This window comes from Elaeis guineensis, chromosome 6 (genome assembly GCF_000442705.2).
Source record: "Elaeis guineensis isolate ETL-2024a chromosome 6, EG11, whole genome shotgun sequence".
Lineage (NCBI taxonomy): Eukaryota > Viridiplantae > Streptophyta > Magnoliopsida > Arecales > Arecaceae > Elaeis > Elaeis guineensis.
The window spans coordinates 66870102-66894578 of record NC_025998.2 but is presented as its reverse complement, the minus strand read 5'-3'; positions in this window follow the sequence as shown (position 1 = coordinate 66894578).

The following is a 24477-nucleotide window of genomic DNA, read 5'->3' as shown; positions in this document are numbered from 1 at the left end:
TCTCTCTGATTTTTGGATGGCCCAAAGGTCTCTTAAATCTCTGTCTTTTTATATACAGAGATATGATAGATCCTTGTCTAGGTCAAATACCTAGTCAAGGCTTATCCAAACATGGCAAGTTAAAGGGCACCCAACTCTTGAGCACCTCCTCCTTATTTTTGTACATGGATCACTAGCAAAGGGTGCATAATGTGTACCCTAAAAGCCACAAAAATTCCAAAAAAAATTTGGATTGATTCGGTGCAAAATTGAAAGAGTTTTGGATTTTTAAAACTCTATCTCATAGAATTTGAAATCCAAACTTATTCCTTTTTGATTTGATCCAAACCACCTTCCATGTAAGAAAGAAGAGAGGAGACCTTTTGTGAACGTGGGAGAGACCTGGGAGAGGGCTTTTGTTGCACAAAATAAGAGGAGATTGGCGTTGAATGAGAGAGAGGGCGTTGGGAAGGCTTATATGGTGCAAGGTGGAATCCTAGTCTTACTAGGATTCTATCTTATGATTTGTTTTAATTTAGTTTCTCAAACCAAATCAAACTAAAATTAGATCAACCCAATTAAAATAGGTCTTAATCTCATTAAAAACTTAATTTAATCAGATTAAATTAGATTTAAATCTGATTTAATTTTCTAATCAAATTAGAAATTAGATTGATCCAAGTCCTAGTTGAACTAGTACTAGTTTTTCCTTGCACTTGGCTTATCCAATAAACCAATTGGACTTGATCCAATCAAGTCCAAACCAAATCTAATTAAATCATATTTAATTAGACTTAATCTCAGCCCATTGACTTAATCAAATTAAGCCAATTAGCAATCGAATTGCTAATCGATCCTCCTGCAACACTTGCACTGGGTTAAATGTCAATCGTATTGATCATTTAACCCTAGAACGATTCTTAATCATTGATCAACCATCCGATCAGATCATGAACTCTAATGTGTGTGACCTCATAGGTCCAAACCTAAGTCGGTAGTACAGAAATAAATTTCTGTACCAATCGAAGTGACCATCTAGCAATGGTACCCGACGACCGGATAGGTCGAATGTCTGGAACAACATCCTTAGAATCCTTGCGGATATAGTTTTCATATAATTCATCCCCTTGACCAAAATGATCATAGGACACCCTAGAGTTCAACTGTCAACTCTGATCAGGTTGTCCACATGGTATTTCAAAATATCAAATCTATCTGATGGATTACCCTGGCTAAGGTTTTGCTAAATTGAAATACAGCGACTCATTCTTCTCCAACTCTTGGAGGGGTCAATCCCATCTCGATCACACTCTGACTTCGCAAGTACTTGACTGTATCCAGAAGCCTTCCATCTCTAAATTTGAAATTCAGTTAGTCCAGTACCAAAGCACAGTGAGTTGCTTGCAAGTCACTGAGGCGATCTCAAGTCTAAGGGACACTTTATACCTATTCCCATCAGAGACATTCTCGATAGCAGAATACTCTGGAGTTGGTCTTGTTCAATGATGATGTACCAGTACATCTCACCTGTATGCCATACCAGTGTCTCCACACTCTTTGGTTAAGAGGACAACCAACCCATATGGCCTACAGCGACTTATGCTCGATAGAAGCTGTCATCCTTATTAACAGCCTATCATTTGGTCATGAACTATTTTAAGGACTAATCGATAAATCCTCTCTTTATCGAATCTAAATAGTCCTAAGGACTTCATCATAACAACGGAGTTCATTAGAAGATGAAAGCTTATGATGAAAATGCCAAATATATTTTATTTATTAACAAATCAATTACAATACTTGATTGCTCGACCGTCAACAGCTTGATGATTGGCTTTTTGGGACACATTTCCCAACAGATCATCCATATCACATGTGGAGTTTGCTCTCTGCATTTCTATATATTTCTACTTGAGGTAGTCGTGTGTTCTGCTATTCTATGTGCTTGAATATTTGGTGAGACTTAGGCTCCTTAGCAAGGGCTATGCTGCCATTATCTTTGTAGTATAGTGTCATGACATCTAATTCTATAACTAACATTAAAATCAGAATACTCCAACACTTTATACGCCTGCACCCAATTCGATCGGTGAAGATGCTTTCGAGGAGAAAAAGGTCACATATAAGATATGGAAAGATGACAGTGTGACTGTCAAATGCATCATGCTTACCTCGATGAGCAATGAGCTTCAGAGATAATATGAGGACATAGATGTTCCCTCTATACTCCTTAATCTTAAAGCATTATATGGAGAACAAAGTCGAACTGCTAGATATGAGATATCTAAGCAGTTGTTCTATGCCTGCATGATTGAAGGCACCTCTGTGCAAACACATGCCCTAAAAATGATTGATTTGATCACTCATCTGGGATAATTGAATTTTTTCATGGATGGTGAACTTAGCCAGGATTTGATTCTACAGTCTCTCCCTGACTTCTTCTCTCAGTTTGTCATAAACTACTATATGAATAAACTGAATATCAATCTGCTTGAGTTGCTGAATATGCTAAAAATAGTAGAGAACCATTTCTCTCAGTTTGTCATAAACTACTATATGAATAAATTGAATATCAGTCTGCTTGAGTTGCTGAATATACTAAAAATAGTAGAGAGCCATTTCAAAGGTGAAATGGCTCCAATTCTTCTTATCGATAAGATCAACAAGAAAAAAGATAAAAAAGATTCCAAGAAAAAATTAAATCTTAAGGCTGGCATCTCCAAGAAGAAGGCAAAGAAGATCTCCATTAAAGGTACTTGCTATCACTATGGCAAGGAGGGGCACTGGAAGAAGAATTACAAGGAATATCTTGCAACTATGAAATAAGCAAATATATTTATATATGAGATAAATTAACTTATCATTAAGTACTTCAATTTCAGATTCTTGGGTATTGGATACCGCCTATGGCTCACACCTTTATAAATCGTTGCAGGATCTACAGGAAATAAAGAGTCTAGATGAAGATGACTTTGAGCTGTTCGATGCTGGTAGAGAGTCCATTTAGACCGAAGCCATGGGAATCAAGATTTTGAAGTTATCTTCGGACAAAGTTTTGAAACTAAAAATCTGTTATTATATTTCTAATATCATTAGAAATATTATTTCTGTACCTTTGTTATTAAAACAAAGCTTTGAAATAAAAGCAAAGAACAATGGTTGTTCTATATATTTTTCTAATGAATTTTATGAAATACTTATATTAATAATGATCTTCTATTTCTATCACTTAATGATAATATGCTTTATATTGATAATATGAAGAAAAGAAAGAGAGAAGATGTGAATGTCAAATATCTTTCGCATTACCGACTTGGTCATATAAATGAGTTAAGAATTAACAAGTTATGCAAAGATAAATTTTTTAATCCTTATGATTTTCAATCATATGGAACTTGTAAATCTTATCTTATAGATAAAATGATCAAGACTCTATTTACTGGACATAGATAAAAGATGAGTGATATTTTGGATCTTATACATACTGAAGTTTGTAATCCAATATCGACTTAAGCCAGAGATGGATACTCTTACTTCATCACATTTACTGATGATATATCTAGATTTGGATATGTATACTCAATAAAATATAAATTTGAAGCTTTTGACAAATTTAAAGAGTATCAAAAAATGATTGAAAAATAAACTGGTAAAAGTATTAATGCTCTTCGATCTGATTGAGGAGGAGAATATTGTCTAGTAAGTTTCTCGATTATTTAAAACAAAATGGTATACTCTCTCAGTGGATACCTCCTTACACTGTACAATTAAATAAAATTGAGGAAAGGAAGAATCACATCTTATTAGATATGGTGCAGTCCATAATGTGTTTCACGGATCTTTCGATCTTCTTTTGGGGATATGCTCTCGAGGATGTAGTATATGTTTTAAATAAGGTACCTTCTAGATATGTTTTTAGCACTCCATATGAGATATATAGAAAAGGAAGAGATCCAGTCTTAAACATCTTAAGATTTGGGGTTATTCAGCTTATATCAAAAATGCTGATGAACATAAGCTGAGTGCTAGATCAGAAAGATGCAGATTTGTGGATTATCCCAAGGAGAGTATAGGATATTACTTTTACCACCCTACTCAATAAAAAATGTTTGTTGGTAGGTATGTCATTTTCTTAGAAAATGAGTTTATCCAAGAAGAGGGGTAGTAGGAGGTCTATTGAACATGAGAAAGTTTAAAACCTACAATCCATCCAGGATTCACCAATTGATTCTCAACTAGATGTACCTATTATTGAGGCATAGCCACTACACACACCTCCTCTCCGAAGATCAAATAGAGTGCATAATGTATCACTCAGATATGGATTTATCATTGAGAATGATGACACATCCCACATTATTAAGAATGATGATGCCACGACCTATTCAAAGCTATCATGAGTAGTGACTTTGACAAATGGCTCAGTGCTATGAAATCCAAAATAAACTCCATGTATACCAACCAAGTTTGGACTTTGATTGATGTACCTGAGGGTGTGACCCCAATAAGCTACAAATGGATCTTCAAAAGAAATATTGGAGTAGATGGCCAGATAGAGACCTATAAGGCCAGGCTAGTGGCAAAAGATTTCAGACAAAAATAAGGCATTGATTATGAAGAAACTTTTTCATCGATAGCCATGCTCAAGTCTATTCGGATTATGATTGCTATTGCTGCATACCATGACTATAAGATCTGGTAGATAGATGTTAAGATTGCCTTCCTGAATGAAAACCTTGAGGAAGAAGTCTATAGGACTTAGCCAAAAAGATTTATCTATAGTGGGAGAGCAATCTTTTTATGGATTAAAACTAGTATCGAGGAGTTGGAACATCTATTTTAATAAGACAGTCAAGTCATTTGGCTTTATCAAAAATGTAGATGAACCTTGTGTGTATAAGAAAACTAGTGGAAGTGTTATTATCTTCTTGATCTTATATGTGGATGACATACTGCTCATTGAGAATGATATTCTGATGTTGCAATCAGTCAAGACATGACTATCATAAAAATTTTTCATAAAAGATTTGGGTGAAGCATCCTATATACTTAGTATAAAGATCTACAGGGATAAATCAAAAAAAATTCTTGACTTATCCCAGTCTAGGTATATAGACCTTGTATTGAAGATGTTTAACATGGAGAGAAGTAAAAGAAGTTACTTGCCGATGGGTCATGACATACAACTCTTTAAAAAGATGTCTCCTAAGACACTTAAAGAGAAAAATAGAATGAGTTCTATTCCTTATGCTTTGGCTGTAGGATCAATAATGTATGCTATGTTATATACCAGGCCTGATGTGACTTATGCCCTAGGCATTGTCAGCAGATTTCAAGCTAATCCCAAAGAGGATCATTGAAAAGCTATGAAAAATATACTCAAGTACTTAAGAAGGACTAGAGATATTTTTCTCATATATGGTGGATCTGATTTAAAACTGGAAGGTTATATTGATTCTAATTTTCAATCTGATTCAGATGATAGCAAATCTATATCTGGGTATGTGTTCACTTTGTATGGTGGTGCATTAAGTTGGAAGAGTTTCAAACAACAAACTATTGTAGACTCAGTCACTGAGGCTGAGTACAATGCTGCTAGTGAGGCTGCTAAGGAGGCCGTTTGGATGAAAAAATTCATCTCAAAATTGGATGTGGTTTCAGAGATTGAACAACCGGTGCCCTTTTATTATGATAATATTGGGGCAATTGCTCAAGCCAAAGAATTGAGGTCTCATCATAAATTCAAATACATCCTAAGATGGTTCTACCTCGTTCGAGAGATAGTCGAAAGATGTGATGTGATCGTGGAGCGAGTTGATACCAAGAACAATATAGCAGATCTGTTCACTAAGGCCTTGTCAATGCAGCAGTTTGACCACCACCTTGATTGCATGGGCATCAAGTATAGGGGCAATTGGTTTTAGTGCAAGTGAGAAATTGAAAGAATAATGCTCTACAAGTCAATCGCATATAGGATGCGATAAGATATTTTCTGTAATTTATCTTCTAGACTCATATAATTGATATTAATATTATTAATAAAATAGGTATTTTTGATTCATTAGCTACATCTTATTATTTTTTAAGATTATAATGAATCCCATAGGTCTAGGCAATGATTTTATAACCATGATGAGATCACACCAGTGAGACTCAAAACCTTGATAGCAATAACCTAAAATATTTTCAATCATTGGTTCATTGAGTCGAAGAACAATGATACCAGTAAGATTGGCATGTCCTTTATATGCGCAGAGATAAGGGTGGTTGATCTCACAACCACTTATGTGGTGATACTAATACAAGGATGTGGGTGCTCATTAGAGAATGAGTTTACTGAATAGATTATCTAATGGAGTCTTATTTATATGTCAGCTGATGATTTTCTAGTGAGAGTTGTGTAAGTGATCTTTTGACCTGAGATCATCATGGTACCTTGTGTACGTAAATCCATATTTTGGTTTACTTCCTAACTTGATTCTCTGATCATTGTGTGGGATATTCTAGATGTGGTGAAGTATGCATGGAGGTTGTGAGTGATCAATAAGAGATCAGTCACTCCTAATAAGGAGAGCGAACATCCTTTGTGATCTCATAGATCGATGATTCTGAAAGTCTTTGGCCAAAGCAGGATGATAATTAGAAAAAAAATTTTAATATATCATCAACTGAATCATCACCTTCTAATCGAGATACATATAGATAAATAATTAGGTTTGATATATTTTATGCCCACAGCTCATCTAGGATGTTGTTTGATTGTAGGATTGAAATGGTAACTTACCACTGAAGGATATTTTGATAATTTTTCATAAAAATTTTAATTTTTTTGGATAGCCATGATACATTGCTAGACATTAATCTTGACTTATAGACTCATCAAAATTAAAAGAGTTTAATTTAAGAATTAATTAGGAAGAGTCCTAGTTGATTGAGACTCTTGAGCTAACCTAATCTGATCAGATTAGGGTTACATCGAGAGTCTGGATCCACTGCTAGCTAGATTTCGAATATAATGGATCACACACTTTGAGATTTGATCATAGTTTGATTTAATTAAGATTTAATATAAATTTTAAGGGTTAATTTGATATGCTAGCATATTGTATTAACCCAATTACCTAAATTGGTTCAGTTCAAAGTATTTGAGCTAAACTAGACTAGTTGTCTTTGACCTAATGGGATTAGATCTAATTTAATTGAATTCTTGTCCAACTTAGAATGATTTTACGTGTGGAAGGACTCCTCTGCACCCACTAGATCTCATACAAAAATAATATTGCCGCCCCCTCTTAATTAGCGTTGGAAGGTGAAGAGTCCTTCTTAATGAAGCCTCTTATCTTATCTTATCTCTTAGTTTTCTCATCCAGAACCTTAGTGATTTCATGCCGATTTATTATGAAAAATTTATGAGGTATAAAAGAGGAGGAGTCCTTCTATGTGAAGGCTCTTCTATACCAAATAAATTACAGTGATTTATTTCACTACGTGAGAAGGTGGAGTGCCCAAAGTTGGTGCCCCTTGGTCCTTCCTCACGTCCCTTCTTTACCTATTTATATGGGGCATCCCATATGAGCCAGGCACTAGATTTTGGGTAAAAATTAGAGTTAAGTGGCATGTAAAAGAGAAAAAAAGTTCTAAACAAAATCTCAAAAAAAGAGAAGAAAAAATTGAGAGGAAAAAGTTGTAAGAAGGGTGGTGAGAGAATTAGCAAGTATTGCTAGTTTGCCCTAGGATTTGATTTTTTCATATCTTGGATCTCAAAATCAAATCTTAAATTGTGAGACTTTGAAGAGTATCTTTTTAGCATAATTTTGATGGTAAAATCAAAGGTGACTAGACTTTAGTGTGATCGTACTTTGAGTTCGAAGCCGGCAGTATTTTTGAGAAGATAAGACTGTGGCATCGCACCGGTTAGGAAGGACCTTGGCCAACTTTCATGTGGATCACTGTTGGAGGACTTCTACTTTGGAGTCTCATGGAGATCACCATCATGATATATTATTTTTTAGTGAAAGTATAAAATTCTATCTCTTTACATGCTTGTTTTGTTTTTATTTTGATCAACATCGGCAAGGTAATTCTAGGATTTGAATTTTGGTTCAATAGTTTTAACTATTAAAGCTATTGATATATTTATTTTAAAAATTTTGAAATTTAATTTTTGCTGTGTGACTGAAATCCAATAATCTATATATCTCATATATCAAGAAAAATCAGATTTTGAAATCTTTTTCAAAATATGTATATCAATTTCATGCATATGAAATCTGTGGCTCTATACCACTATTGGAATTTGGTATTTGGGCATGCATGTATGTTTCAAATTTTTTTTTAAACAATACAGTGGAATAAAAAATTAAAATATCTTTTTAATCTATATCATGTATGCATAAAATATAAAATATCAGGATCTACTTCATATGCTGAAATTGAATATGCTAAATTTTATGCTAAAATTGAATATGTGATTGGATCACATACCTGTTTCGTAAATTTTTTCTTCAAATCTGGATCTAAAAGAGAGTAGATTCTCCTTTAGCTACGCAAGTATCTAGCCTCTATGGGTATCCACTTAGGATGAGCCTAGAATAGTCTTCTTTGGTATTGATTTTCTTTTCTAAGAAAAATCAGTCTGTGAATTTGAATGAAGCTTGGATCGTGATCAACTCTTTGATCATTTTCTTGATCTTCTTATTCTCTTCTTCTTTTGCTTTTCTTTCCTTAATTATGAAGCAATCAAAGTCTGAAAATCAGCAAGCAGAGGGATGTCCAAACACCTTTTGGGTGTGGGGAAGTGGGATGCCCAAACTCTTTGGGCATTGGATCTTCAAGGGAGAAGAGAGAGAGAAGAGAGAGAGGGTGGAGGGACCTTCTAAGGGAGGCATGGGGTGCTGAAATTCAGTGCTTAGAAATCTTAGAAAAGGTTCTTTTAAATAGGCATAAGATTTGAATCCTATTCAAAATCAAACAACCACTTAATATAAGTTCAACTTGCATTAGAAATTCTTATTTTTTTAGTTATTTGACCCCCTTTAGGAGATCCTTTTGGCACCAACTATTGGAGTCCTTGCACCCACAAATATACACACCACATGGGGCCTATGGGATGCCACATGCTGGTCCCACATGCCCTCTAATGGATGGGCATGCCTAACTTGATCAAATTAAGTGGCACCCAATCAAGATTATCAAGGAAATTGATTAAGGGTTTGAACCTTTAATTCATTTGATCCAAAACCCTAGGCATCCAACAATTGGAGGCCAATGAATCTAATTCATTTAGGTTATTAGTAAGTAATTAAATTTGAATTAATCTTATCAAATAAGAAATTCATATGTAAAAAAAAATTGGGTTCAACTACATGCTAGCAAGGTTATCCTAAATCTAATAGAATTTCTCTAAAATCAATTGAGACTTTATAAGTCCAATTGCTAATTCTATATTTAATCCCTTTATTGTATGATCTCATAAGTTTAATTCTATCAGATAGTAAGATATACAATATAGTATCATTGAAACTCCTTTCAATGGATTAGAACAGTTTCATTCTAACTCATCAAAGATTGTCTATCCTTAGCAATCCTAATGAGCTCTTACCATCCACTAGTGACACCTAGCAGTATGTAATGGCAACCCAGTAAAATTGAAAAAGAATTTTAAGGTGTAGTTCACATGTGATTCAGTCTCTTTATCATGAGTCCCGACTAGATGGCAAGTTATAGATAAATCGTCAAACCTCATTATCAATCATATGATAGATTCAGTCAGCTCAAGTCCAGTTGCTATCCTTATGGAAACTCTTTTCTATCAATCACACTACTGTGGCTACAGATTCTCAGACTTAGCCTCTCAAATCTCATAGGACTACTTCTCTCTATCAAGATCGATAGATTCCATCTATATATGTATCTTATTCCTACAGTGGACCAACTGTCGCCAACATCCACCACAAAGACTCACTGAGATCATATTTATGTGTCCGTTAAACTCTAGCAGTCTCACTGTGAGCAATCATATTATCATAGATCAAAAGACCATTCACACAACTACAGCATCGAGACAATCACTGATGATCGATTAGAAATCCAAGTGATCTTTCATATGGTCACGCTTAGTACTAGTTGTTCTTTAACAACTATTTGTACTCATCGCTCAGTATTTCTATACTGTAGATCAGAGACTTATCTACCTCGAAAGAAGTAATTTGTGCACTAGTCTATCTAGATCGATCATTATCCTCATGATGATATTATAATCGAGAGTATTTAGAAATTATATATATGCCTCTAATTTTTAATATTTTGAGAATATGTATCGAAATATTAATTCCATAGATGATTCAAGAACACATCACATTTGAATGAAAATAAATTTTTTCTTTTATTGATCAAAATAATAAATTAAGTATAAAATTATGTCTTAAATTTATTACAATATATTAGCTATATTGACTTCTAGGACATACATCTAATAGGTGAGATATACCATGATCTCCATTACAATATCATCAAAACTTCTTTCGATAGACTGAAATGATTCTAACTCACCCCAACAAGGATCATTGATTCAAAAATGATCTTAGTGAATTCTCATGATCCACCAGTGATACCTAGTAGCATATAGTGGCAATCCAGCAAAACAAAAAAGATGAACCCCAAGGTGCAGTTATTGTGTGATATAATTTCTCTATTATGAGTCCCAACTAGATGGAGATCATGGAAAACTCATCAAACTCTATCGTCAGTCATATGCCAGATTTGTTTGACTCGAGTTCATTTATGAATCCCATAGAAACTCTTTTTCAGTATTTACACTTGCTCTGGCCAAAGATTTTCTGAACTCAATTTTACGAATTACATAGGACTACTCCTTTTCTATCAAAGTCGATAGATTCCATCTAATTATTCCTACTCCAAATAGTGAATCTGAACCTATAATAGCTAATATATACAGCGAGAATCCGAATGCCTAGGGATCAAGAGAATGTGCAGTCAAACTAAGAAGTCTCACTGCAAATAGCCAACACACCATAGGTTAAAAGACCAGTCGTACCACTATAGCATCGAGAAAATCATTGATGAGTGAGTAGACATCCAAGTGGTTTCTCGTGTTGATCATGCTCAGTGCCAGTTGTTCTTTAACAACCACCCATACTCTCATCCCAATGTCCCCATGCTGCAGACTTGAGACCCATCTATCTAGAAGAGAGGTGATCTGTGCATCGATCTTAAATAGATTGATCACTATCTTCCATGATGATCTTTCGATCGAGAGTATTTAAAAATTAACCACTAATGATATGTGTCTCAAATTCTCAATACTTTGAGAATATGCAAAATTATCTTTGTTAATTTTTTGGATAAATCATGGACACAGACAACATGATTGATAAAAAATTATCTGATAAATATAAAAAAATATGCTCTAAAAAAATATATGCATCAGCTAAGATTGGCTTCTAGAGCACTCATCTAACAAAATTTGCTCCCCCTTATTATATGCCAGATTTTTTGGTTTCATTCTTTGCTTACTCTTAATACTTATCGAATTTTGTATTTCATATCCAAATTGATATCCCATTATAAAAAATGATAAGATTTCAATATAACTTGATTTGATTTCTCTATTTACCAAATTTTCTCCTCCTTCCTTTTGCAAACAAAGCTATTTAAAAATGTAATTTCAATAAGGTGAGGATTGACAACCTTTATAAATTTTGTAATTAAAAAGATCCTTATACAATCAAGCTTATTTTAGATTTTTCAAAAGATTAACAATCAAAAAGGCATGATATTCAAATAAGTAATATATTCACAACATTTAACTCATATAATAAGATCATTACATATATTGACAAATCATCAAAATCAATCAATAATTAATGATGTTATGATGTAAAGAAAGTTTAACTTTTACCGGACATCATCACCCATTTTCTCAATTCTAAGCCATCCATCCATAAGAATTAGCTCCTTTTCTTAATTCGATGCTTAGTCAACCTGCAAAAATTATTTTTCAACTTTTGGTACCCAAGCCATCTTGGGTCTATGGGTGTTAGTGTTTATGGTTCCTTTTAGAACCCAAATCTTCTTTACTAATTTACCATCAGATTTTCTAAAATTGCATGCATGTGTTTTGTGTCCTATCCTTCCACAACGAAAACATGTAATATATGATGTAACATGAGATGATGTGCTAGTAAAAAAGTTTTTCAAGAACTTTTACTTATTGTTAGGTTTGTAATCAATTCTAACTTTATCATAAACACTCTTTTGATTATTCAAAAATAATTAAAGCTTTTGTGAATCAAAAGTAAATTTTTCAAGCATAGACTTTAAGTTATCAATGTTTTATTAGTTTAGCATTATTGTCCATTAGAAATTTTTTAGATTTCAAAAATTTTTTCTTTTCTTCAACTAAAGAGTTTTCGGATTTTGCAATATTCACTTTTTTCTTAGCTAATATTTTTATTTTCTTCAAAATATCTTTCTTTTCAATCAATATTTTATTTTTTTATTTAGTTAAAAATAAATTAGATTTTTAAGTTCTTTATTTTTCAGTCTTAACTTTTTAAATTCATCTATTAAATTATTAAAGGCATCAAATAATTCATCAAATATAAAATTATTAGCTTGAATTAAGTTTACCTCTTCATTGTACGCCATCAAACATATGTTTGTCTCTTTTTTACTTGAGGATGACTCTTTTTCTGAATTTGAGCTCTTACTACTACTCTAATTAGCCAATATAGCTTTCCCTTCTTAATTTCTTTGAGCTCTTTTTCAGTGGGGGGTAGTCCTTTCTATATTTTGTATGTTGACTCTTTTCTTCTTTTTCTCTTCTTGGTTCACAATTTTTCTTCTTTCTCATGAATCTCATGAACCTTTTTGTAATCACCACCATTTCTTCATCATCTTTCGAATCCTTGGTAGAATCACTTGAACTTTCTTTAATGATCGATGACTTGAGAGCAACGGTCTTCCTTTTAGGCTTATTTTCTTCTTCTTTTTGTGTCATGCTCAACTCATCTGTCATGAGTGAACTAATAAGCTCTTCTAGGGATAGCTTGATGAGATCTTTAGTTTCTTAAATTATCATCACCTTTGCTTCCCATTTTTTAGCAAAGACCTCAAAATTTTGTACATAAGTTTATGATTAGTATAGATTTTACCAAGACCATTCAAAACATTAATTATATTCATAAATCTTGTGAATATATCAAAAATAGACTCATGTGGTTTCATTTTGAATATTTCATATTTGTAAACAAATAAATTAATTTTAGATTTTTAACTTGGCTTGTTCCTGTTAGAAAATCAGGTAGGCAGCATGTGTATATTTCAAAACTCTTTTGAACATAGTGAAAAATAATCGGATTAAACCCTTTAACCCCACATGCATAAGATCACATCTAATCCTACCCAAGCCTAAAAGTAAAACATACATATAATCTGATGTCAAAACTCTTTTGAACATAGTGAAAAATAATCGGATTAAACCCTTTAACCCCACATGCATAAGATCACATCTAATCCTACCCAAGCCTAAAAGTAAAACATACATATAATCTGAAGTTTAAAAATAAGTATGAGATCAAATCTCAATACCTTAGCGTAGGTAGATATTCACCACTATCGATGATCACGGATTCGTAGATGCTTGAGCTACACACGTGTCCGGCCTCTACGAATATCCATCGAGATTAATCTCAAACTGATCTTCTCATAGTTAATTTTTCTTCTCTAAGTAGAATCTCAGCCTTAGAACTTAGATCAAATCCTTAATCTAGACTGCGAGATCAACTCCTTGATCTGCAGCCCTCTTTTTCTTCTCCTTGTTCTTCGCTCTTGAAAAAAAATCACCTTAGACTTTTGGCATGTGGAAAGTGGGATGCCCAAACCTTGGGCATGGAAGAGAAGAGAGGGAGGAGGGTAGGCATGGAGAAGGGAGAGAGAGATCTTTTTTGTTTCACCAAAAATTCTTCTTAGAAATCTTAGAGACCTTCTCTTTATACTGGCTCTACCTTGATTCATAGTAGGAATCCAATTATCTTAAAAAGATACATCCTTATCTTATAAGAATCCTCTACCTTTTTAATCTGATTTTTTTTCAATAAAATCAGATATAATTGACATATTATCAATTTCTTTAGGCAAGTATGTGGGGCACCCTATCTCATGTGGGGCAAGTAGTTTGGGGCGCCAACACTTGACGCCCCATTGGGGTTTCTTGACATATAAGATGGGGCATGGCTCCTCTCTCTCTCCTCCATGCCAATCTACAAGAAGGGTGTGGGCCTCTCTTGCCAGGGTTGGTGCCCCCTTGGTCTTGCCAAAAAGAGAAGCAGGCACCTCCCATCTTTCCATCTATTCTACATGCACTCTTAGAGATAATTAGGAGATAATGAAGAGATAATATTAGGATAATTTATGCCAACTCATTAACATAATCCAATCCTCTTGGGCTTACAATTAAGAGCCCAATTAAACTCATTTAATTGGTTCAAGGCTATAGATTTAGATTAGGTTCAAGGCTATGGACTTGATCAAATCGAAGTTCTGAGAAGAATTAGATTTAACCATATGCTAGCATGATTCTCTTAAACCCTATAGGATTTCAATAAACCCTAACCCATTTAGAACTTCATAAGCCTAATTGACAAATTCGAGATTAAATCTATTAATATGTGATCCCATAGGTTTTATTTTATTTAGTAGTGAGATATATTATGATCTCTATCATAATATCATCGAAACTCTTTTCGATAGATTAAAATATTTTTAATTTTATCCTTCGAGGGTCATCGATCATCAAGACGATGCCCAATGAATCTCACAATCTACTTGTGACCCCTAATAGTATATAGTGACAATTCAATAAAATGAAAGTATAAATTTTTAGGTATAATTATCGTATGATTCAATCTTTTTATCGTGAGTCTTGACTTGATAGAAGTCATGGAGAACTCGTTAGACCCTTTTATCAGTCATATGCTAGATTGGCTCGATTCGAGTTCATTTGTGAATCCTGTAAAAAAATTTTTTCAGTATTCACACTTATTTTGGCCGAAGACTTTCTGAACTCAATCTCATAAATCGTATAGGACTTCTCTTTTTCTATCAAGATCAATATATTTCATCTAGGTACATCCTACTCCAAACAGCGAACTTGAACCTATTGAAGCCAACATACATAGCAAGGATCTGAATGGCTAGGGACTAAGAGAATATGTAGTCAAACCCAGTAGCCTTACTACAAGTAGCCAATGACACCATAGGTCAAAGGATCACTCATACCACTGTAGCATTGAGAAGACCACTGATGAGTGAAGAGATATCCATGTTAGATGTATGTCCTAGAAGCCAATATGACTGACACATTGTAATAAATCTAAGATACAATTTTATACTTAATATATTGATATGATCAATAAAAGAATAAGTTCTTTTTCATTCAAGTGTGATATGTCCTTGAATCATCCATAGAATTAGTTTCGATACATATTCTCAAGATGTTGAAAATTAAAAACATGTATTTAATTTCTAAATACTTTTGATCATAGGATTATCATGAGGATGATGATAGATCTGGATAGACTAGAGTACAAATTACTTTCTTCAAGATAGATGGGTCTCTGATCTACTATGTAGAGACACAAGATGACAAGTACGGATAGTTGTTGGAGAATAACTAGTGCTGAACATGACCATACAAGAGATCACTTGGATTTTTATTTGATCATCAGTGATTGTCTCGATGCTTAGTTGTATGACTGATTCTTTGACTTGAGATGGTAATGTTACTCACAGTGAGACTGCTGGAGTTTGACTGACACATAAATATGAGTCTTAATGAGCCCTTACAGTGGATGTTGGTGATAGTTGGTCCACTTTAGGAGTGGGGTGTGCATCAAGATAAGATCTATCGATGTTGATAGAGAGGAGTAGTCTTATAAAATTTAAGAGAATAAGTCCAAGTATTTGTGGCCACAGCAATGTGATTGATGGAAAAGAGTTTCTATAGAAATCATAACTGGACTTGAGCTAATCGAATTTATCATATGACTGATGATGAGGTTTGACAATTTATCCATGACCTGTCATCTAGTCGGAACTCATGATAGAGAGACTGAATCATATGTTAACTACACCTAGAAGTTCATTTCAATTCTACTAGATTATCCCTACATACTACTGAAGGAAAGAAAATAATTTTCCTCCAGAATGCCCAGGTTGCATCTAAAAATTTTTTCTAATATTCTACTTGTTTAAGGATCAAATCCTTATCTAAATCATAGCAAAATCAGGGATCAAGTCTTAAATTATCTGATATAAACCTTCATGGAGGTCTGGATATGCAGACCCTCTACTTCGCATGCACGTCAGACGCTGCAGGAAAGCAGGATGAACTCCAATCTAATTGGCTTGGCATGCATAATCAATCGAGGGATAAGATGTGATGATGTGACACCTCATACCAGCAGATAGGATGCCCAAGAAGGATCCATGCTCAAGGAGAGGAGGCGGCAACAAAAGAAGAGATGTAGAAAATGAAGGACCTCTCTCTTCTCACATTTGTCTCCCTCTCTTTTTCTCTTCTCTCAATTAAATTTGTTGGCTATTCTATTCTCTTCTTTTAGATATAAGTAGAGACCTTTTCTATATAGATGATTCTCATGATCCAATGAGAGGAGGACTCTTTATTCAAATCTGATTTAAATTGGTCCAATACTCTTGAAAAAAGGACTCCTATATGAGATATAATTGCCATCACTTATGACATCCACTTTGCACCCACTCTCACACCCACTTGGGATGCCCCAAATAAGCATCAAACTAATTTTTGATTGTACTTCATGAGTGAGTATTCCTAGTGCAAGTAGGAATACTTATATCTCATCCAAAATAGGTCTGATTCAAATCTGATTCGAAATCAGTTTGAAACAATTTCGAAAGATTGTCAATCTTAAACTCTTTAAAATTTTATACTAAGTCTAACTTAGATTTTAGATCTATTTATGTCTAATTAATTTAAATCTAATTTGAAATTAATTAAAACTTAAATCCAATCTTTCATATGTTCCATGGATCATAGATAAAAATTATTCATCTCCGGGATTGAACCTGAACTTCATGTGTAGTGCTAGCTAGACATAGTCAACTCTTCAATCCCATTTGATCCATAACTCAATTCTCAATCAAGTTAGCATATATGTTCAATCAAGTCAAGTACTTCTAGATTGGATATACAGATATAGGTCAATTTTTTTCTACTTTGTCTGACTTATGTGCATGATTCTATAGGTTCAAATACTAAGCCAGTAGTACAGGAATAAATTTCTGCACTAATCAAGATACTATCTAGCAATGATTTTCGATGTTTAGATAGATCAAATTATTACAAAGGAATATTTCAGAATCCATACTCATGGTTACCGCATAATTCATCCTTTTGACCCTGGATGCTCTAGGATGGTCTTAGGTTAGTTGTCAACCGAGATTACTTCATCCATATTGTATTTTAACCTTTCAAATCCATCTCATGGATTACTCTGGTCAAAGTTTTACTAAATTAAAATACAGCGATACATCAACTCCAATAATTCGGAGGGGTCAATCTCATCTTAATCTACACACAGACTTCATAAGTACTTGACTGTACCCAGTAGCCTTCCGTCACTACATTAAAAATCTAGGTAGTTCAGCATCAAAGCACAGTGAGTTGCTTGCAAGTCATGATGGTGATCTTAGGTCTGAAAAATATTTATACTCATATGTTTTGAGAGCAGCTCTTGACAGCAGAATGCTCAACAGGTTAGTCACTTATTCAGTGATGATGTACCCTTACATCTCACCTGTATGCCATACCAGTGTCACCACACTCTTTAGTTAAGAGGACAATCAACATATATGGCATACAACGACCTTCACTCGATAAATGTCATCATCCCGTAATGACGTATCATTTGGTTGCAAACTTGTTTAAGAACTATACGATAAATCCTCTCTTTATCGTATACTAACATAGTTCTAGGGACTTCATCATAGTACAAGAGGTCAAGAAAGATGTCGCTTTGTGATGAAAAATACTAAAATAACTATTATTCAATAATTAATAATTCATATACAAGGATGAACTCAATCGTTATATGATTGGTTTTAGGACACAATTTCCAACAACTCCCACTTGGACTAAAGCCAATCAGGACAGTATCTTATACCTATTTTCTATTTGAAGTCATCGAACTCTTTGATCTCGAGAGCTTTAGTGAAGGGGTCGGCTAGGTTCTCCTTTCCATCGATCTTCTGAAGCTCGATTTTACCTCGATTCACGATCTCTTGCACTAGGTGATAGTGGTGCAAAATATACTTAGTGCGATGGTGTGACTTAGGTTCTTTCGCTTGAGCTATGACACTAGAGTTGTCACAATATAGCAAGACAGGACCATCAATAGATAGTACAACTCCCAGCTCGATAATAAACTTTCGCAACCACACCACCTTCTTTGTAGCAATGTATTCTGCTTCGCATACAGAATCGACCACAGTATGTTGCTTGAAATTTTTTCGATAAACAGCTCCTCCATTCAAGGTAAATACGTGGCCCGACATGCTTCTACTGTCATCACAATCTGACTAAAATATAAAATCAGTATATCCTACAAATTTCAGATCAGAGTCTTTATAGATTAGCCATTGGTCTTTAGTATTTTTCAAATACTTAAGAATTACTTTTGCAATCTTTCAATGCTTCTCATCCGGATCTGACTGGTACCTACTCACACCCCTAGTGAATAGGCTACATCCAGTCTCGTACATGTCATAGCATACATGATAGATCTCACTATCGAAGCATATGGTATTCTACTCATGCGCTCTCTCTCCTTAGGAGTTGTCGGACAATCCTTCTTGGAAAGAGTAATTTCATGCCCTATCGGAAGATAGCCTTTCTTGGAATTATCCATGTTGAACCGCTTCAACAAGGTGTCAATGTACATGGATTGGGACAATCCAACCAACCTTCTAGATCTATCCCTATAGATCTTCATCCCTAGGATATAGGATGCTTCTTCCAAGTCCTTCATGGAGAACTGTGATGACAACCATAGCTTCACACTTTGCAAAGTCAGGATGTTATTTCCTAATAACTGTATGTCATCCACATACAGTACAAGAAAAATGACCATAGAATCGCAAGCCCATTTATAGATACAAGGCTCTTCTCCATTCCTAACGAAGCTATATATTTTGATTATTTTATCAAAACGTATGTTCCAACTCCTCAATGCCTGCTTAAGTCCATAAATTGACCTTTTCAGCTTGCACACTTTCGACTCTTCTGTGGATGTGAATCTTTTAGATTGTATCATATACACCTCTTCTTCTAGATCTCCATTAAGAAAAGTGATTTTGACATCCATCTGTCAGATCTCATAATCTAAGTGTGCAGCGATAGCAAGCATAATCCGGATGGACTTGAGCATTGCCACAAGAGAGAACGTCTTGTCATAGTCCATACCATAATGCTGATAGTAACCCTTAGCAACTAAACAGGCTTTATAGGTCTCTATCTTTCCGTCTGCTCTTTTTTTTTTGAAAATCTATTTACACTCTATGAATTTTATCCTTTCAGATAGATCAACTAGTGTCCAAACACTATTGATCTTCATGGACTCCATCTCAAACTTCATGGTCTCAAGCTATTTTTGAGAGTCAGACTTTTGCATGGCCTCCATATAGGTGATCGGATCCTCATCGTTCTCATCAAGTTCAATAGGATCACCGTCCTGGATCAGAAAATCGTAGTATCTGTCCGACTGACACGATACTCTACCGGATCTCCTTAATGGTACCTCTATTAGTTCTAAATTTGATTCACCAATCAAACCCAATTTTGTATGTGTCGATCCTTCCACCTTATGAACTTCATCAAGTTCAATTTTACAGACATTAGCTCCTTCACCAAGAAACTCTTTTTTCAAAAAGACTGTCCAACTACTTACAAACACCTTTTGTTCTGCAGTGAGGTAGAAGTAGTACCCTTAGTTTTTCTTTAGGTACCCTACGAACAAGCATCTATCGGATTTTGGTCCAAGCTTATCTATCTTTAAACGCTTGACATAAGCTGGACACCCTCAGACCCTAAGATGTGAGAGCACTGGCCTACGTCCAGTCCATATCTCATATGGAGTTTTATCAATAGACTTGCTAGACACCTTATTCAAAATATAGCAGACAATTTCTAGAGCATATCCCTAAAAGGATATTGACAGACTGAAAAAGCCCATCATGGATCGAATCATGTCTAATAAGGTTTGATTCCTCCTTTTGGACACACTATTATATTGTGGTATTCTAGGAGGGGTCCATTATGAGAGAATCCCATTCTCTTTCAAATATGTCAGAAACTCACTAATGAGGTATTCATCTCCTCAATCTGATCGAAAAATTTTAATACTCTTTCCAGTTTGTTTCTCTATTTTAGCATAGAATCATTTGAACATTTCAAATGATTCTGACTTATGCTTTATAAGATAGACATACCCATACCTCGATAGGTCGTTTGTGAACATAATGAAGTAGTAGTATCCTCCTCTGGCACTTATGTTTATAGGCCCACACACATCAGTATGTATTAGACCTAGGACATCACTGGCTCTTTCACCTTTTTCTTTAAAAGATGACTTAGTCATCTTACTAAGTAGACAAGATTCACAGGTAGACAATGATTCACAATCATCTAGCTCAAGGATATATTCTTTGATCAACCTATCAATCCTATTCTTGTTCACATGACCAAGCCTACAATGCCAAAGGTAGGATTCGCTGACATTATCTATTTTGGAGCATTTACTAGGTGTGTACATTACACAAACAGATCGTGATATTATGTATATATCATATTTTAATTATCCACGTATAATTATAGTATCATTCATAATAATATCACAAAAATCATTTTTTATTATGAACTTGTAATCAAGTTTAGCCAAAAAACCTACAGAGATGACATTCATCATAAAGGAGGGATAATAATAACAATCATCTAATATGACACTACTAGACTCGAAGACAAGCTGCAAAGTTTTCAAGACCAGAACTGGAACAGGACTTCCATCTCCAACATTAAAGAGCCACTCACTCTCTTAAAATTTTCTACTTACCTGCAGTCCCTGCAATGAATTACACATATTAATAGGACTTTCGATATCCAATATCCAGATAGTAGTATCACAAACAGAGAAATTACAAGGTGTTATCATATAAATACCTTGTGAAGCAATCACTTGCCTCTTTCTCTTGTTCTTAGGCCTGTTTGGACCAAGGGTGGTTATATAAGCAGGACAATTCTTTTTTCAATGACTTAGCTTCTTACAGAAGAAGCACTCTGCCTGACTTTTATCAATTTTCGATGTTTTGCTCTGCTTGGGATCAATAGCATGAGATTTTTACACTTTTTTCTTCTTTTCTCTCCTAGAGGATCGATGTCCTGTAGATGAATCTCCCACTAAATTTACTAGCTCCTTTTGAAGTTGGTGATCCTTCTCAAAAGTCTACAATAACCCTAGCAAATCATGATAGTTTACTATAGGCTTCATCATTCTATAATGACTGATAAAGGGTAGGTAGGATTTCAGTAGCGAATTGAGGATAGCATCCTTGCCTAACTATTCATGCAACGGAAAGTTAAGTTTGCTAAAGCATTCAATCTGCTCAATCATGTATAATACATGATCGGTGACTGAAGCTTCCTCTTGTATACGGGCATTAAACACTGTGTAGGAGGTTTTATGTCTCCCCGCATTCTCAGGGGTGCCGAAGGACTCATTCAACGTTTGAATCATCTCCTCAGGCTGTGCATCCTCAAACTTATGACTAAGTTCATTATTCATAGCTACCCTCATCACGCAACGCACAGCGTGCAATCATTGAGCCACTTCTTGTAAGTGTCTCTCACAGCACGAGGAGCATTGGCTGTAGGTTCTTCAGGTACCTGATCCATAAAGATATATAAAATCCTCTCGTGCTCCAACACGATCTTCAACTTTCGATACTAGCTATCAAAGTTGGGTCCGGTGAGGTTGTTGCTGTGCAACAGTGAACGGAGGGATAGTGTGTTGGCCATAACTGAAAGAAAAAAATATTAGTCTATTAGTATATAAATTATTTTTTTTTAATCCTGATGATATGGACTTTAGTCTAAAGGTCTTCTCATTATTTTTTTGCAAATTGGTAGCCTCTACCTCCAACTCGAGGAATTACATTAATTCTTTATCGAGTACTAGAATCTACACAGACTCCATTTGGATTCGAGTGTGGCTCGGCTAATCCTAGTGCATCCATGGGTGGACTCATAACCAATTATTTCTTCAAACAATTTCTAGCATTGAGTTTTGCCCCAAACATCCCTTCAACAGGCATGTGGCGCGTCCACTGAAAATCCTGATTAGGTCCAACCATTAACATGACACATCAAGTGCATCCAACAAACGGATATCCAGGCCCGAGTATGGTTCAATTAACCTGAGCATTGATCTAAAGGTACATCATGATGGTCATATGATGAATGACAATTTCAATACGTAATAGACACCAAGCGTGTGGTGCCTCCAATGCCTATTTGAAATATTGGACTCATTATCACACACCTTAATGGGAGGCAATGACCAAGTTATCTCATAACTTTATCATTTTATGGACCTAATAATTTAGAAGATTTGATTTCATTGATCTGAGAATAAGAGAAGAAGTCAACTTACAAGCTGCAAATTCTTCCACTGACTTCACCAAGTCATGTAAAGGATTAAACACAAGCTGGTCTAAAGATACTTAAATCAGTCACACCGATTCACCTTAATGGCATGGGTCGGCATCAATCAACTAGTGACTTAATCAAAATATAATCTACCATGTTGGCCAGGTAAGTGAGATCAGCAGGAGGGATCTGCTCTTAACTCATCGTAGATACATGTAGGTGAATAGCTCCTAATTAAAAATTACTTGATTAAATCTGTCAAACTTACTTTAGACACCAACTGGTTAATTAGTTTCGATTTGGCACTCTAGAAGATTCAGGCTCAACAACGGAGCCATGATCTTGGTCCATTTATTAGGATCAAACACATGGACTTAATCAAGCTTCAATTATTGAGATTGATTTAGAGATATACTGACTTAATCTAATTTAACACTTGATTAGATTTAATTAATTTCTCTACTTGATCCATATGTGTTCCTAACCCTAGGTCTAACCCATTAAAAGGACCTGATTCATGCTAACCCTTTGCTCATCATATTATGTAGTGTCTTAATGATCTTCAATTTTCAATTCTAGATCATTCAAACTTAATTCAAAATTAAGTGTGTGAAATGTGTTTTTCAGTTTGTAGAACTATTCTACAAGGATTTTAAGTGAAGCATACCATATATTTCAACATATGAAAATAATTTTTTATAATATTTTTAACAATTAAATATATATAGGTATGATCTAAACTTCATTCATACATCTCATGTATCATGATAACTTTTAGATCAATACCAATTACATCATATGTAACATATAATTCAGATCTAAAATAATTTTATATCTGAATTTTATCCTATTATAATGAATCATAAATCACTTTAGATCTAATATAAATATATTTTGATCAAAATAATACATAAAAGTCTATTCACTTTTTTTTTCATGAAATTGGATCACAACGATACCCCTACACATCATAAGAGAACCCATCGAATAGACAAAAGAGAGATTAATCTCTCAATCTCTTATGACCGGATGGTCTAGTGATCTCATCAATCCGAGTACTAGGCTACTAAGATCTGAAATCTAATTTTATATATAATTATATCAACATACAATTATTGATAAAACTTTTTTATGTCATGAACATATTCTTGATCTCATTAATTATATTTTTTATTTAATTCAATTAGATTTGATGTATCATATACATCATATCAAATTTAAAACTTATCTTGTACTAATTATAAAATATTAATTTTAGATTTGATATCAAATAAAAAAATAATTAGATGTAAATATGAATATATAAGAAATTAATTTTTGATAAAATCTATTTTCATGCAGTGCTGAATTATGAAAGGATTCAGATCTAAATATCTATCAAAATGGATTCAATTTAAATCTAAAATAATCTTCACTTCATAAAAAAATAATAAAATTAAAATTATATTAAAATAAATTTAAAATAAAATTTTAATTCATATTATTTTTCATCAAAAATTTAGCAATAACAAAATTTTGTTATAACAAATTTATAACAATCTTAATCAACCATTGATTAGGCATATCTAATCTAATTAAAATCAGATCAAAAATTTTATATAAATAGATTTAAATGATATTTCATGTTACACAAAAAATCTTAATTATATCTCATATAAATGATCACAAAAAATTCTATTTTACATGCATATATTTTAGACCTGCTCTGATACCAGTTGAAGGGAAGGAAATAATTTCCC